The sequence below is a fragment of the Nannobrachium achirus genome, assembly GCF_963921795.1.
Source record: "Nannobrachium achirus genome assembly, chromosome: 2".
Taxonomy (NCBI): Eukaryota; Metazoa; Chordata; class Actinopteri; order Myctophiformes; family Myctophidae; genus Nannobrachium; species Nannobrachium achirus.
The window spans coordinates 67,406,169-67,422,413 of NC_137811.1; the positions used below are offsets into that span (position 1 = coordinate 67,406,169).

General features: G+C 42.9%; 1 protein-coding gene across 1 annotated transcript in view; it reads right to left on the reverse strand.

Moving 5' to 3' along the window:
• The window catches only part of ccdc106a (coiled-coil domain containing 106a), a 366,031-nt gene that overhangs the window by 128,649 nt on the left and 221,137 nt on the right, over positions 1-16,245 (reverse strand). The gene's annotated exons all lie outside the window — the stretch shown is intronic.

A 16,245-nucleotide genomic window follows, 5' to 3' on the forward strand; every position in this document is an offset into this window, starting at 1 on the left:
GAGGAGTAAGGACCCATGAGAAAGGCTGTTTCTTCATAGCAGTGGTTCTCAAATGTCAAGCACCCCAAAAGTGACACATTATGAACCCAGAGAACCCCGTTTGATAAAAGATAACGCCACCATATAGTATTTACACTGTTGTTCATTTCACTCCCGAGAGTGTACAAATGGAACCAAACTGAGAGTGTACAAATGGAACCAAACTGAGAGTGTACAAATGGAACCAAACTGAGAGTGTACAAATGGAACCAAACTGAGAGTGTACAAATGGAACCAAACTGAGAGTGTACAAATGGAACCAAACTGAGAGTGTACAAATGGAACCAAACTGAGAGTGTACAAATGGAACCAAACTGAGAGTGTACAAATGGAACCAAACTGAGAGTGTACAAATGGAACCAAACTGAGAGTGTACAAATGGAACCAAACTGAGAGTGTACAAATGGAACCAAACGGGACCCGTTAAGCCTCGATCAGAGTCGGCACCGCGGTGTAGTCTTTTTGAGTCATGAAACTACAACGTTACGTCATTCCTCGCGGTGAAGAGCTTTCCACCGCGAGTCCCGACACATCTCTCTGTTTTTACTATCAGACAGATAGGCTCTTCACCCCGTTCACTGATTGGTCGATCTAGACCAGTCAGTCACAGTGAATAGGACTCCACCGTGACGGACTATGATGGCCTTCACTTATTTTCTGACTTGAAGTGGAAAGCTTTCCACCTAAAATTCGCGGTGGATAGCTCTTCACCGCAGACTCTGATCGAGGGTTCTGTTTGGTTCCATTTGTACTCTGAATCATTTTGGACGGGGGAGTGGGGACCCCCTGGAACCCCTTTCAAGGACCACCTTGAGAACCACTGTCTTGGAGAGAGAGAGAGAGAGAGAGAGAGAGAGAGAGAGAGAGAGAGAGAGAGAGAGAGAGAAAGAAATAAGAGAGACTTTGGAGGCTACAGTATACAGCAGTCGGAGCAATATGGGAGGAGGCACCAGTGGAGAGAGGGAAAGAAAGGGCGGGAGGGGGAGGAGAGAGAGAGCGAGAGAGAGAGAGAGAGAGGCAGAGGGGGGGATGCAGTACTATGAGAAGATACTGCAGTGCTGCATCAGGGAATGGAGCAGGGTGGAGGGGGGGGGGGGGGGGGGGGGGTGGGTTCGTATGCACACGGAAAATGTCCGACACACTGAAAGCACCATCTCATTATAAATGGACCGAGTATGATGTGATACACACATAGTTTTATACACGAAGAGACTGTACAACCATTACTTTGTTACTGAGGATTATGTGGGTGTGTGGGGGGGGGGGCTTGGGGGGGAGGGGGGGAAACAACGTTATGTACGTCCCTGACTTACGCCGTCCACTCCTATAGTTCATAACTCTATACCTGCAACAACGTCCACAATGGTTATTATTGTTACTGTTACTATCATTGTTATACCAATAGGAAATATTACAATTCTGACTTAACAATAGAGTTATACTTCTGAAATAAGCTCACTGTACATGAATGTTATCGTTTATATATTAATAATACATATAGCGTCGCCGTCCAGGTTGGAAACCTTGTATGTCCAAAGAAGCCGTTCCGTTTTTTTTTATCGTTTGAAAATAATTCAATTTGAGATATGGAGATACAAGGTTTTTCTGGTCCGACAGCATCGACAGGGTATGAGATAAAAAAGTATACAGTATACATATAGTAGCTGTCAGGCAGAAACCTCTTATCTTCATATTGTAACTTTTTCTTCTCGTAAATTAATGCCTACTTGATCAAAAATACAAAACCATCAAAAGTCCTTATCCCATTTATTTTATGTTATTTGAATCCTAAAAAAGTTTTGGACATGTGAAGTTTCCATCCGACAGAGACGAGATATATACAGTATATATATATATATATATATATATATATATATATATATATATATATATATATATATATATATATATGTGTGTGTGAAGAAATGGACTTTACTGTGTTACATATTTGTCTTAAGAGATTTCTAACTTTATTGTACATAGGGATTGCATATTGAATTCTTGTATATTTGCTGTTGTCCTTACTGTAACTGATGAATGAAGCTTTTGGCACGGTGTGACTGAGTTTCGACCCTCTGATAGACTCTAAAGACGCCACAACAAGACACCAGAAATACACACACTCTCACATCAGATGAATGCAGTTTTGTTCACGTTGCAGTCTGATGGACTTTGTTCAACGATGGCCAGTAGAGTGAGTTTGGCGCCCTCTACTGGCTACTGTCATATCGAGCTCTGGGTCTTCTTGTTCCATTACCTTTAATCAGTGGTGGACTAAGTCAGTGGTTCTCAACCTGTGGGTCGGGACCCCCAGAGGGGTCCCCAAATTATTTTGGGGGCTCCCCAGATAATTATCTTAATGTGAAACATTGTTTTCTCTCTCAACAGTAAACAAACCAACATAAAGTTTAAGTGTGTAGAGGGTATTTCTAAAGTGACAATTTAAGGACTTTTCAAAAAATTACAAATTAAACATTGGCCAAACTGTCACGTATTAGAGGCAGAAATTGTGAAAATAGCAGATCTACATGCTCACAACGCCTCGACCGTGTTATACAAAATGTAATGCCTCAACTGTTAGTGTTCGTCAGGGTGGGGGGGTCCTCAGTTAAAATATGGTTATTTTGGGGGTCACAGACTGAAAAGGTTGAGGACCACTGGACTAAGTAATCAACTCCAGTGTACCTGAGTCAAAGCAGAGATTACAAGCTCATAATGCATTGCGATGTGACACGTTGTGAGCTTGTCGTCGATATGCTATTTCCACTACATTTAAATCAAAAGTACAATATAAGTACAGCTCTGTCCACCACTGATTTTTTTGATTTTTTTTTTATCCTTCCTTAAATACTTACTCAAGTTACAGACGACAGCAGTCACTCATGCAGCACAAATGCATTGGATGGAAGCCACAGTGATGTAAAGAGGGGAATGTAGCAGAAGGGGAATGTTGTTGATGAGGAATATTGGAACTTCTGTTCAAGTAGCAACATAAATGAATTAAAGAAAAAAGACTATGGACATTTTTACATTTTCTACCTAAAATCATATGTAATGAAAGTATTTATTATACAGTAATATATATATTAGGGCTGGGATGCGATTAAAAAAATAATCGAATTAATTACAGGCTTTGTAATTAATTAATCGAAATTAATCGCGTTTTAATCGCATATTAATATTTGACCCGAGAAGCTTTTTTTTTCAAGTAAAACACATTTTGTTGTATGAGTGAATCAACAAGTGAGTTTTTTAAATCTAAATTTCGCATCCACTGGGCCAAGCAAAAACTACTTCTCCCTTTGCGTTTGTTGTCTGTTCTTGGTTGGTGCATTGCTATGATCGGTATGCCCGAAACTCAAGGTTCTGTGGTGCAAAAACTAAGTGCGATTAAAATGCGTACATTGTTTTAATCGCGTTAATTTTCTGTAATTAATTAATCAATCGCAATTAATCAGTTAAAGTACCAGTACACACACACACACACACACACACACACACACACACACACACACACACACACACACACACACACACACACACACACATATATATATATATATATATATATATATATATATATATATATATACATGTATGTATATACAGTGTGTGTGTGTGTGTGTGTGTGTGTGTGTGTGTGTGTGTGTGTGTGTGTGTGTGTGTGTGTGTGTGTGTGTGTGTGTGTTTATATATATATATATATATATATATATATATATATATATAATTTTTTATTTTTTATTTTATTTTAATCCACTGTGCAAAAAGTGCAAACTTTAATGCACCACACCTTTCTGTCAAGTGGCCATCTTAACCATTTAAACCCCAGCATCTGCATTGTGGGGAATAGAGACTCATTTGTATAGAGACTCATGCAATCATACTAAAAGTTAAAGTTCTGTATTCACAATTTTACGTGAGTAAAATTAGTGGCATCAAAATATACCTTACTTCCAGTACAAAGGAAAAGTAGCTACTCATATTCTTTCTTTGTCAAAGCTGTACATGATGTGTGTCACATTTAATTTGCCATGTCTTGAATGGATTACCCATAATGTTAACAGAGCAGAGTCGAAACGCCGACTTTGAAGATCCTTACATTTTCAACTACAGAGTGGATTTAGCCGGGTTAGTATTAATCCAAAAATAACCTGCAAGACTCGAGAGCGAGATGCGATATTTTTTCCAAAAATAAATAGCCTAATTATACATGAGAGACAAGCGTATGTGGGTATTGAAAACCTCAAGGGTTCATCACGTGTGTACCATGCGACCACTTAAACTTAATATATCCAATGCTAGCACTTCTGACTCACTGATGAAGTAATTTATATTAAAGTATATTGTAGGTAGTATGACAAATATGCCACTTTAAAAAAGCCAAATTAAACACATGGGACACAAAAAGTCGCTATGGCCTCAGTAGTCAACCACTCAAATTATGATATTTCACGATGCCTCTCATTGGGATCACCCTGGCCACAATAGGCGACGTAAATGGCATGAACCTGCAGACACCGGAAGTGGCGGAAGTGCTGCGGTTAACAGAAGTTATGCAGTCTTCCGGTGAAATTCTCCCGGCGGAAGTAGCACCGTTTCATGCCGTTTCAGCCTATGGTCGTAACAAGCTTTTTCTCTTCGCAAATGAGTAAGCCTGGCTACACGAGGCTACATTGGGATTGCATTGGCAGCTGCAGTACTCCGTTCTCCCTTACCCTAAGTGGGGCTGCTGTCACAATAGGGGGCGTGAATTTGTAGGCGCCGTGTGTCACTATTACACAGTGTCAGCACTGCAGAGGACATACAGGTGACAAACAATGAGCCAAACAGCGTACAATAAACTGAATGTTTACTGCTGCCTCTAGTGGATCTACTGTGTCATCACACCATTATTCCACTGTCTTTAGTGGATCTACTGTGTCATCCATCCGTCCATCCATCCATCCATCCATCCATCCATCTTCAACCGCTTATCCGGAATCGGGTCGCAGGGGTAACAGTTCCAACTGAGACTTCCAGATTTCCTTATCCCGAGCAACTTCCTCCACTCCCTCAGGGAGTATACCGAAGCGTTCCCATGAAGCCAGTTTGGAGATATAATCCTTCCATCTGGTCTTTGGTCTGCCACAGGGTCTCCTCCCAGTGGGACATGCATCGAGGACCTTCCTAGGTAGGTGCTCGGGGGCATCCGCATTAGATACTCGAACCACCTAAGCTGACTCCTTTCCAAGTGCAGGAGCAGCGGTTCTACTCCAATTCTCTCTCGGGTGACTGAACTTATCACCCTATCTCTTAGGGAGATACCAGCCACCTGTCTGAGGAAACCCATTTCGGCCACTTGCACCCGCAACCTTATACCTTTGGTCATGACCCACACTTCATGACCATAGGTGAGAGTAGGAACGAAGATTGCTCGGTAGACAGAGAGCTTTGCCTTCTGGCTCAACTCTTTTTTTCTTCACAACAGTGCGATTTAGCGACTGCATTACTGCTGCTTACTGTAACACTATTTTTCATATTATCACTAATTTTACTTCAATAAAACGTTTATTGCCTAATTTAATTTAATTTAAAAAGTTCGAGTACTTCTTCACTGTCCTCTAAGCGCTTCCTAAACATCCAGACCAAAAAAGAGACACTAGACGTTTGCCCTGGACCCAACATTTCTTAGATGTGTTTGTTGTAATAACATTTTTAAATTCACATGTAGGCCTATTTTTCTCTGTTGGAAAAGAAAATTGGATTTTCACTCGAGTTGTGAGTTGTGAGTGTGACCCATAAGAATTGGTCCGTGACCCACAAATGGGTCCAGACCCACAGTTTTGGAAACAGTGTTTCCAAAAACAGTGTTTCCAAAACTGTAACATCAACAGAACATGCGTGCGTGTGCGTGTCTTTGACCACACACACACACACACACACACACACACACACACACACACACACACACACACACACACACACACACACGCAACCAAGCGGACCGGAAACAGTGGGCGGGGCTTCAGACCGGACGTCCTTAAAAGGAACACGGGAACGCCATGTATGCTTTGAACAATCTGGCTTGAAACACATCGCCATGCCGCTCTGTTGCAGGTAAATGTTTGATTCATGTTTTATATCAACATGACACGATTATTATTAAGTATCCCTGGACTTGCATCACAGCACCCTAGGGTGCCATGGCACTTTAATAGAACCCCTGCTCTGCAGTAAAACAGTAAATGTTTCATACCACAGCAACACTGTCATATGACCACTAGATGTCACTGTGTGACTGCAGTCTAAACCATTCCTTGTCTTTAAGCTCTTTCTTTCTCCCAGAAAAAGTAGCCTACTCAATAATTTCTTTCTTTCTTTCTTTCTTTCTTTCTTTCTTTCTTTCTTTCTATTGTTCAAGTAAAAGTATCAGTACCACAATAAAGTACTAAGTTACGATAAAAGGCATGAATTGTTAAAATGTTACATTAGCAAACGTACAAAAGTATTGACATCAAAATGTTGCTTACGGTACCATAGTAAAATTATATTTGTTCAAAATAACAGATCTACAGGCTTATTTGTGACGTTGTCGATCTGAATCATACTGTATGCTGATCTGCAAGCTCTAGTCTAATGTAGCTGTTAATTTCACTATAATATTGATATATTTTGTAAATATCTGTAAAATCTAGCAAACATTGAACATTAAACAATAACATGTACCTTATAATTTGCGCTTTAAAACGTCAATATTTTTAAAGCAAGTCCTCCCCATAGTCATAATAACGTTTTATGTATTTAAAATACAAATACAAATTACATCTATTTTTTCCCTTCGCAGCCAAATACAAATAGCAAATTACAAACAGGTTTTTTTAAATAGGCCTATGTATTTAAAATGCTGCCCTTCTCTGCTGTGTCAAATTCAAGCTACATAATTTGTATTCAGTGCAAGGTTGATTATTCAGAACATCTGCAGTGCGAATTAAGGCATCAGCCCATATAGTTTTGATCCAAAATAAATGTATTTATTCGGCCTGGTATGAAGACCTTCACTGAAGTACTACTTGTGAACCAGTGGGTGACAGTGTCGTACTGTACCTGACAACACACTGTCTCAGTGAGAGACAGAGAACATGTATTGTATTGTGCTGAGATAACCTACTCAGATTTAATTTTTGAGCAATGGTGACACCATCTCCTTACAATCCCTCTGCCAACCTGGGAGACAACAGACTGACCTCATGCTTCCTTCTATGCATGAGGAGTCCAAGTCGCTTCTTTTCACCTGACGGGGGAGTTTCCCCGGTTGGACGTAGCGCATGGGAGGAACACGTTATTCCAACCAGTTCCTTTCCCCTCCATCAGGCGACCAGGATTTCTGCATGTTTTTTGTGAGGGTACCTACCCTAGGAGACACGGGGAGAACATGCTGCAAACTCCACACAGAAAGGCCCTTTTGCCAAACCCACCTATAGGGTATGGGCACTGATGACGCGGAGGAGAGAACACGCCTCCTAGCACCCACAGCATCCCCTTCGGGAATCGAACCCAGGACGTTCTAGCTGTGAGGCGACAGCACTACTGACTGTGCCACTGTGTGTTACTATCTATCCATGTTACTTTGTAGTCTGAGCTGCAATACCGCTGGTGACCAAGTGGCGCTGTTGAGACACACACACACACACACACACACACACACACACGCACACACACGCACACACACGCACACACACGCACACTCACAAGCACACACACTCACACACACACACACAAACACGCGCACGCACACGCGCACACACATGTGCGCGACCCTGAAATGAACTGCTACACACAGGGCCATGCACCACCGCTCACTTCTACCTTGGTTTGATTTTTATTCTTTGAGTGGTGCTAACCTCTCCAATGCGTGTTTGTCCATGTGTTTTTCCATGGTATCAAATCCATGATGTTGTACGATATCCAAGCCTATCAAATACAGATGTCATAGGTTACTGATGTCATGCTGATGTCATCAGTATTTATCCCTGTTCTATGACATCATCATCATCATGGGTGTGATTCTTTAAGTAAATGTATAAATATCACAATGTAGAAATCAAGACACTCGTTTCCTGCATGTACAATTTTACTTGAGTAAAATAACAGAAGAATGCTGCAAAAGTAAGCTACTAATATGTCGAAGATATCAGCGCCGATCTGCTACTTTTAATGCTTTTGTGTGACTTTATGCATGATGAAGTAAGAACATGCATTTTGGAAAAAAACAAAGAGTTAAAATATGGAGTTAAGAGGGTTAATTTGCCCGACAACAACGATATATACAAAATTGCACAAGTACAATGCGACTATTTTGGAAACATTTTTTGTAATATTTTGAAATGTTTGGAATACATTTGAAAAAATAACAACACATTATTTCCCCTGGCACAAAATCTGCAGCAAAATGCATAGGCCTAAATACCAATGTGGGGGTCCTTGACATGAAAATCTCGAGCAGCGTGGTTATTGCAACCGTCAGGGAGCAATTTACTACGTGCAGCAGTTTTTTTTTCCCGTCACACTATTTTTCCCATCACACTTTGCTGTCACACCAACATTTTAATAGGGCAATAAGTGTGATAGTGTAATAGTGTAATAAGTGTTATAGTGTAATATGTGTAATAGGGCAACAATTGTAATAGAGTAATAGTGTAATAAGTGTTATAGTGTAATAGGGCAATAACTGTAGTGTATTAGGGTAAGAAGTGTAATAGTGTAATAAGTGTTATAGTGTTATAGTGTAATAGGGCAATAACTGTAATAATGTATTAGGGTAATAAGTGTAATAGTGTAATAGGGCAATAAGTGTAATAGTGTCATAGGGTAATAAGTGTAATAGTATAATAGGTGTAATAGCGTCATAGGGTCATAAGTGTAATAGTTTAATAGTGTAATAAGTGTAATAGTGTAATAGGGTAATAAGTGTAATAGTGTCATAGAGTAATAAGTGTAATAGTATAATAGGTGTAATAAGTGTAATAGTATAATAGGTGTAATAGCGTCATAGGGTCATAAGTGTAATAGTTTAATAGTGTAATAAGTGTTATAGTGTAATAGGGTAATAAGTGTAATAGTGTAACAGGGTAGCCTTCCCTAACACAGGCTGATTTTGGTCTAGAGGGGGCGGATCCACCGGCTGAAAACAGCCGCTGGATCCTATTGGTTCACGATCTGTGCCATGGCCCGCCTCCCACTTCCTATGACAGAAATTGCAGCAGGTTACCCCAGGCTTTTATTTTTCTTCCTATCACCAAAATAAAAGCCTGGGTTTCCGAGGCTAGTAACAGGGTAATAAGTGTAATAGTGTAATAGGGCAATAAGTGTAATAGCGTCATATAGGGTCATAAGTGTAATAGTGTAATAGGGCAATAAGTGTAATAGTATAATAATAGTATAATAGGGCAATAGTATAATAGTCAAATAAGTGTAATAGGGTAATAAGTGTAATAGTATGATAGGTGCGTAATCTTACAATAAATGCGAGAAATCTCTGTGAGTATGTAATCCGCATATCTCGAGAACTGTTCGTCCCACCGGCTTCGGATTCGGCACTGGCGTTCACCGCCGCTGCACGCACGAAGTGCAGTGCCCGGCCTCGACCCGACCCGACAACCCGACGCGTTGTGAGCTTGTGTTGTGGATCGGCTATTTTCAAATAGCCAAGGTATAAAATAGGGCTAAAGTGGTTTATGTATGTTTTAACATTTATAATTTATATCAGCAAAGTAACTGGTAACTAGTTTTCAAATAAATGTAGTGGAGTAAAAGTACAATATTTGGATCCCAGATGTAGTGGAGTAGAAGTGAAAGTATTGGAATTTGGAAATACTCAAGTAAAGTAACAATACCTCAAAACTGTACTGAAGTACAGTACTTAAGTAAAAGTACTTACTTTACACCACTGACTCTAAGAGTCCTCGGAGAGTGTCAAAATGTTGACGCAGAGTTAAATGACCACTAAGGATTGGTCTGTGCTGAATGGAAACACATTCCAGACAAATGAAGTGTGAACTGCATGCATGCTGCTGAAAACTAGACCAGATATGCATGACCACTTTGTGTGTGTGTGTGTGTGTGTGTGTGTGTGTGTGTGTGTGTGTGTGTGTGTGTGTGTGTGTGTGTGTGTGTGTGTGTGTGCGTGTGTGTGTGTGCGTGCGTGCGTGCGTGCACGACAATAGGGCTTGAGTGGGTCTCTCTTTTCACCATCACCATTACCGCATGAAAGACCTGTCACTCTGTATTAGCTCGCTACCGCTCTCCCTCATCTCCCATGTCTGTGTGTGTGTGTGTGTGTGTGTGTGTGTGTGTGTGTGTGTGTGTGTGTGTGTGTGTGTGTGTGTGTGTGTGTGTGTGTGTGTGTGTGTGTGTGTGTGTGTGTGTGTGTGTGTGTGTGTGTGTGTGTGCGCGCGGCGCGCAAGCGAGCAAAGCCACTGAAGGTCATTGGTGTCTACTCATTCTGTGCGTACTTGTGTGTGTGTGTGTGTGTGTGTGTGTGTGTGTGTGTGTGTGTGTGTGTGTGTGTGTGTGTGTGTGTGTGTGTGTGTGTGTGTGTGTGTGTGTGTGTGTGTGTGTGTGTGTGTGCACGCGCTGTACCCCGACTCCCCTTGTAGGGCTGTATCTCCATGCATAGTGTAGGCTAATAACTGGTTACATAATTAGCCCCGCTGCACGTGCATAATAATAAACAACGACACATCCCCTCTTCAACGAAACCACGGTAACCCGAATCATTATCTTACTCTTATCCCCATGCAAAGTGATGCTCTCTCTCTCTCTCTCTCTCTCTCTCTCTCTCTCTCTCTCTCTCTCTCTCTCTCTCTCTCTCTCTCTCTCTCTGCGGCGGAGGGGAGCTGCGTTCTCACTCCCCCCACCCTCCCCTCCCCCCCAAGAGAACAGCGGATGAACACGCGACCATCATCATCATCATAAGGGGTGAGAAAAGACCCCAGTGGTGCTTTCTCTCTCTCGATACATTGAGCAAAAATATCGACGTGCAGAAACAGACAGACACACACACACACACACACACACACACACACACACACACACACACACACACACACACACACACACACACACACACAGAGAGAGAGAGAGAGAGAGAGAGAGAGAGAGAGAGAGAGAGAGAGAGAGAGAGAGAGAGAACCATGTCACGGGCTAATAGACTGTTTACAAACGAACGCTCCACATGCGTGCGCAAAAGGGCGCAATAACGGCTCCCACTGCACGCTCCAATAAGCACATGGCCGAGCTGACCAGTTCTCCCAGTCCCCCCCCCCCCCCCCCCCCCCCCCCTCTAGTTCATATGGGCTCAACCAACACACTCTCAAAACCTTCAAAGAATAGAACCCATGGCTAGACTGCAGGCACGTGCACACATAGACATCAAAGGGGGCTTGAGCCCCTGCCCTTTTATCTGGTTTGTAAAAAGTGCCCTCTCCAGACCATGAATGCAGTTTTTACTATGGTGAAAGAAATGCAAATGCCCTCTTTCCAGGCCATAACAGAAGGCAGCATTCAAGAGAATTGCCTTGTCCAAACTCTCCTGAACTTGAATGCAGCATCTTATGTTGAAAGAATTGCCATCTCTGTGTAGAAATCCATGCCGTTACGCCACATCTCCAGTATTGACTTGGTTATGCTTAGTTCAGTGTGATTTCACACACCGAAAATAGCATCTCTAACATTCTCTGAACGTCCCTGGAGAATACCAGGGAATACCAGAAGAGTCGCCAACAATCCATGCACTCGCCCTGGAATGCAGTGTAGCGTCGCCCAGGAAATGTCACCCTAACGGTGGTGGAAATCTCGCCTCCTCCGAGATTTTGTATTCTCACCAAATAGTATTGAATAGGTTGAGTCATCTCGCCACTAACTATAAGTCTAAAATACCTAGCCTACACATACCCTAACGGTGATTCACAGAGGCAAACCATCTATGCAGAAAACGTGTTCTCACCCCCACTGCGTTTTTTGATTGATTGAAGAATTTATTAGAAGTTTGCAATAGAAAAAAGTACAGTTTCATGACAGTACAAATCACTGGTACAAGGTCAACTAAAAGGAGATCCTAGAAAGCCGAGGCTTATTTCCACAGGAACCACACTTTAAGTATCTCATATAACATTGAAAGACAGACGGATAGAACATAGTACTTTATCTAGGATAATATCAGTTTCAAAAGCATAACATCAAATACAAAAGGCAGAATACAAAGAAAAAGGGGGGGGGGGGAGCATGGGGGCTTAGTCTATTTACAAGTCACGGGTAGCTGCTGTCTGAAGGTGACTTTTCATACCAATTTTGAAGGAGGCTAGGGATTTGCTCTCCTTTAGGGCTTGTGGAAGGGCGTTCCACATGTTGATGGTATAGCAGGAGAACGAGTTAGCGCCTTGTTTAGTGTTAAATCTACGCTGATGATGATTAGTGGAGCTGCCTCTGGTGTTATGATCGTGAACATCCTTGACCTTTAAGAAGTAGTTTGTCAAGTACATGGGAATCTTGGAGGTGTAGTGTATCTTGTACACCAGGCCCATTGCAAGATGCTGTACTCTGTCAGCTACTTTGAGCCACCCCACGCTTTCGTGGTGATGCTCGGTAAGGTGGGTCAGAGGAGGGAGACCAAGCACAACCCTAATTAGTTTGTTTTGGGCTGTTTGGCGTCAGACCCATGATACCCTGTCATGTCCCCCACTGTGTGATGTCACCATGACACAGAAAGCGCCTCATAAGTCATTCAAATTGCACCCTCTAGTGGTCTAAGAAGAATGAAAAAAAAAGTGATTCCCCGAGTGGGATTTGAAACCACTAGCTTGGGTTTCCCAGCCTTGGGTTACCCGACGCTGCTGCTCACGCCAAAGGAACCGCGACGGAGGCGAGACTCCGCTGAGCGAGCGGTAGCAAGCGAGTTGCCGTGTCGAGTGGTGCGAAGGTTGCATGAGCCGATTCAGCGCCGTCCGAGTTATGTCACGATATGAACAGAATAGTAAATATTATTGTCCCCCATCCACGTTTGTCAAACATACCGGTAATACAAAAAAAGGGGGTTTGGCCAGTCTGGAATGTGTTTCCATTCAGCACAGACCAATCCTTAGTGGTCATTTAACTCTGCGTCAACATTTTTACACTCTCTGAGTTCATGTTTTGACACTCTGTTTCTCAGAGTTATCATTTTGACACGCTTATACTGTAGCCTCATGTTTTCAGGGTTAACAATTTGACACTAGCAGAGCTAATCTTTTTCAGATTTAATATTTTGACACTCTCAGAGTTAATATTTTGACACTACTATAGGCCTATTTACCAGTAAGACGCCCTAAGAGCGAGAAGCGACCAACAGGGCGTGCGGAAACAACAGACTAAGTTATTGCCCTATTACACTATTACACTTATTACACTACTAGACGCTCGGCCGCCCAGCCCGCCCTTCGGGCGGCCGAGCGTTTAGTCGGGGGCTGGCCAACTCGGGAACGATGTAAATACGGAAAGCGCCTGGCGGGAAAGACCTGGCGAGGAGGTGATACACAGTCCAAGGTCTCTGTCTTGAAATACATGTAAAGATGGATGGGACATTTGTGCGTGCGGTCTAGCCCAGTGGTTCTCAACCTGTGGGTCGGCACCCCTAGAGGGGTCCCCAAATTATTTTGGGGGGTCCCCAGATGATTAACTTAATGTGCATTGTTGTTTTCTCGCACAACAGTAAACAAACAAAGATAAAGTTTAAGTGTATAGAGGGTATATGCACATTTCTAAAGTGACAATTTAAGGACTTCTTAAAACCTCTAAAATGACAAATTAAACATTGGCCAAATTGTCAAATATTAGAGACAGAAATTTTGAAAATAGCAGAAAATAGAGGCGTTGTGAGCATGTAGATCGGCTATTTTCACAATATAAAACCGTGTTATACAAAATGCAATGCCTCAACTCTTAGTGCTCGTCAGGGTGGGGGGGGGGGGGGGGGGGGGGTCCCCAGTTTAAATATGTTTATTTTGGGGGTCACGGCCTGAAAAGGTTGAGAACCACTGGTCTAGAGTTCTGGGCGAGATGGTTTTATGGTGAGTTTACCGGTTACCATTCCGGGGACTCTCTATATAGTTCCTTTAGTGGGGTAGAAATTGGCCCTTACAAATCTGTTACTCTGACAGTGTACAAATGGACCAAATGGGTCCATTTGGTTCGATTTGTATACTGTCAAGGGTTAAGGGAAGACCTTAAGTTTAAAAGTTTGAGAACCACTGGCCTATAGCCTATACTCTCTTTTTGCCAGACCCAGGGGGTCGGCCTACATAAGGCTTTGTCGGTCTGTCGGTCTGTCGGTCTGTCGGTCTGTCGGTCGGTCGGTCGGTCCCTCTTTTCCTCAGTGTCCCTCTTTTCCTCAGTGTGCCTGTGTTTGCCTCTGACTGCTCATCTGCCCCTCCCTTCCCTTGCTCGGCTGATTGCCTTGAGTGCCGTCACCTGTACGGGACCAGCTGAGTTGAGTTGGCTGACGAGCTGCTGAGACTATAAATTCCTGTGTGTTCATGTGTTAGTTCAGTGCTGCAAAACATTTGCCCCACAGCCATACTAGTGAAAACAGCCCATCTACAAGCTCACAAACATTTCCAGCTGCTCAGCCTATAAAATCCTGTGTGTTCATGTGTTAGTTCAGTGCCATACTAGTCAAAACAGCCGATCTACAAGCTCACTACGCTTTGTTGCTGAGACTATAAAATCCTGTGTGTTCATGTGTTAGTTCAGTGCCATACTAGTGAAAACAGCCGATCTACAAGCTCACTACGCTTTGTTGCTGAGACTATAAAATCCTGTGTGTTCATGTGTTAGTTCAGTGCCATACTAGTTTTCATTGCGGGTCTGGCACAACCAGGTGACCTGGTCTAGTTTAACTGTCCATGATGATACAATCATTGAGGGATAGCCTACTAGTCTACATAAGTTGCTTGCCTAGTGCCTATATGTGGAAGCTCGAGTGGTGTGTGTGTGTGTGTGTGTGTGTGTGTGTGTGTGTGTGTGTGTGTGTGTGTGTGTGTGTGTGTGTGTGTGTGTGTGTGTGTGTGTGTGTGTGTGTGTGTGTGCGCGTGCGTGCGTGCGTGCGTGTGTGTGTGTGTGCGTGTGCGTGTGAGGCGTAAATCCAGGCATCACAAAGACCGTAGGGGAGGAGGGGATGGCAATTCACGTTCAGTCAGTGACGTGTTTTGTGTATAGTCTTTTTTTTTTTTTTTGTATTCTTTATTCATTAATCATCCATTAAAACTTTATTTTTATTGTAGCGTGCCTTATGGTTATCATTTCGGTCCAATAGGCCTAATGCGTCTTGTTATTAGGCTATAATTATTTTTCTCTCCTTTTTTTTGACCACCACTACCACCAATTCCAAACAGAACACCCCCCCCCCCCCCACACACACACACACACACACACACACACACACACACATTTATTTTCTCCATAGATAGACCCTTATTCATCGCGTCCACCAACCCCAGAGGCGTCAATTGGGTATGGCAAGGTACCGTACCATATATCTTATACAGGTTGGTACGCAAATAAAATGTACTTAATTTAAATGCCTGTTGCTGTATAGGTATGGCAACATGCGCGCGCGTGCAAGACACAGTCATGTTGCCATACCTTAGCTTTTGCTGAACTGACGCCACTGGTCCTCTCCTCTCCTCCTCTCCTCTCCATCTCCCGTTCTGCTCCTCTCCTCCTCCAGAGTGCGACGCTCTGCTCTCCTCTCCTCTCCTCTCCTCTCTCGACTGTGTGTCTGTGTGCGCGTGCTGTGTGTGTGTGTGTGTGTGTGTGTGTGTGTGTGCATGTGTGTGTGTGTGGAACAACAAGCCTGCAGCAGGTAAGAGCATTTCTTAAACCGCGTCTTTATTATGACAACAAGAAGCGGTTATTTTTTTGGGGAGGCTCACATCATCACATCACATTATAACCGCTCCGTGCAGTGTGTGTGCTTATAGAGATAGATTAGCGACCCTTGCAGCCGGTCTTATCAATGCATCCTCTGCAGCTTCTTTGCACGCAACATCCTCATCATCATCATCACCATCATCGGGGTTGATTCACACATAGCCAACTTAGCCAGCTAATATCGGGGCTAGTAGCCTACAGTATATGTGGATGTACTATTATATTAGCCTAACACAGTGCAGTGGTTCTCATGCAGCCCTT